Raw genomic sequence first — 1,821 nt, 5'->3', positions numbered from 1 at the left:
TCCACTTTTCTCATCTAGGACTTGGGACCTGGCAACGACAGTGTAGGTGTCACAAGAATAGAATAATTTAATTAATATTAAATATCAATTAAATGAATCGATAGGCATCTGATTTCTTATATAAATCTTACTCAAGATTTTATTTCTTTCTCACAAATCTTCCTTCCTCTAGCACCAACCAAGCTCTATATCACTTGGATTCTTCCAACCTAATTTAAAATATATTTCACATTATTTATCAATAAAAGAACGAGAATTGAAACATACTCTTATCTTTCCTTAAGAAGGAATTTTCAAAGTCTAATTCCTTACTCTTCATTCTCTCCCAAATTCCTTCCTCTTGCCTTCAATTCCTTCATTTTTCTCTATGAAAAATATCTCTAGTTTTAGATGAAATAAAACAAGATAACTTATACGAAAAAGGAAAGAAAAATTTTAACAAACCTCCTTCCTTCTTCCTCTCGGTCATTTTTCTCGTTTCTTCTAAGTTTTCACTTCTTTAGCGATAAGAATAAGAAAGGAGTTAAGAGGAGTTGTCAAATTTCATCCCTAAGCACAATCTTGTGCTCAAAATAGCAAAACAGAACTTCCAAATCCTCCTACACATGCGCTCGGTTCCGCCAGACGTCCGACCTCTTCTGTTCACGAAATGCTCCGACCCCTATTGGAGTCGCGACTTTTATTAGAAGGGTTGGCCAGTTTGGTTGAACCTGCCACCCAAACCGGTCCATTACAATACATGTCAATAGCGCCCACTAATATACGAAGTCAGATCTCTCGCACTATTTGAATAAAGAAGGGGTGAATAGTCAAAATTATACATGCTATAAGAGCTGTTGGTGCAGTATAGTGTTCACCATATTGTACTCTTAGCATGCTATTTAGTTTTGTTTCTTTTAGTAAATAAAGTTTATTATATTTAATTTTACTATGTTATTATTTTAATTTAAGATCCCCTGAGCCTTGTCTGATCTCTCATGCAGACCCTTGAGCCAAGTAATAAGTGGAAACTCTTCATCAGTATCGTGAAAGACCGAACTCATACAATCTCAATATCTCTGCCATCTTTTTTGAGTACCAATTTCCTCTACAAGTTGAACTTAACCTCATCTTGATCCAAATGAATGAGTTCTCTTCGTCTTTGATTTTCTTTCCATTTGAACACCGCCCGCTCTAGAGTTGAGCACATATTCATCTTAACCTAAATATATTCATGACCTTTATCTTAGTGTCGTCATCAATTTGTCATATGCTTGTTTGTGATAGTTTTTGCCAAATATATTCATGACCTTTCTTCTATTGCTTTTTTTTTGCATTTGTGCAGGGCATCTACTGTTTACAGCATTCTTCTATTGCTTCTTCGTGATTCTACAAATTATAAAATTAGAATACACGCTGCTGTTGCATTGGCTGTACCATCATCAAGGCTTGGTGAGGAATTGTTTTCCTTGTAGAAATATAATTTTGTTATGAGCAACTTTTCATCGGTAGTTTTTTATTGTTTGTTTTTTTTGTTGTTGTGCTAATGTTTTCTCAGTGAATTGCTATTTGTTTTAGGCCAGGTCTTCAAAGTATCATCACTTCAGTGAAAATTAAATTATATATTGTTATGTCAGATTTTTAATGATGCGTCTTTTTAACTTTTTATCACTTCTGTTCTGGATTTTCTACTTTCCAACCATCTTCACCATGTTTCAAACTGCCAAAGGATATTGTATGAACTAAAAGCCATCTGTGGAACAAACAACATTAAGTTGCTACTGTGAAATCCAACTAGCCTTTTGATGTGGTCATAAATTTTAAATTCATTGCTATGACTAT

At 34.2% G+C, this 1,821-nt stretch overlaps 1 long non-coding RNA gene across 1 annotated transcript; it reads left to right on the top strand.

Moving 5' to 3' along the window:
- Window positions 1-827: 827 nt before the first annotated feature.
- On the top strand, window positions 828-1,811 carry LOC114578581. The gene is made up of 3 exons (XR_003699581.1): window positions 828-1,178; window positions 1,325-1,431; window positions 1,558-1,811. It is a non-coding gene; the product is annotated as an uncharacterized LOC114578581 (long non-coding RNA).
- The last annotated feature ends 10 nt before the right edge of the window (window positions 1,812-1,821 follow it).

The sequence above is a fragment of the Dendrobium catenatum genome, unplaced genomic scaffold, assembly GCF_001605985.2.
Source record: "Dendrobium catenatum unplaced genomic scaffold, ASM160598v2 original_scaffold_79390, whole genome shotgun sequence".
Classification (NCBI taxonomy): domain Eukaryota; kingdom Viridiplantae; phylum Streptophyta; class Magnoliopsida; order Asparagales; family Orchidaceae; genus Dendrobium; species Dendrobium catenatum.
Note: the sequence above shows the minus strand (reverse complement) of the source record. Positions and strands in the feature narration are given on the sequence as shown.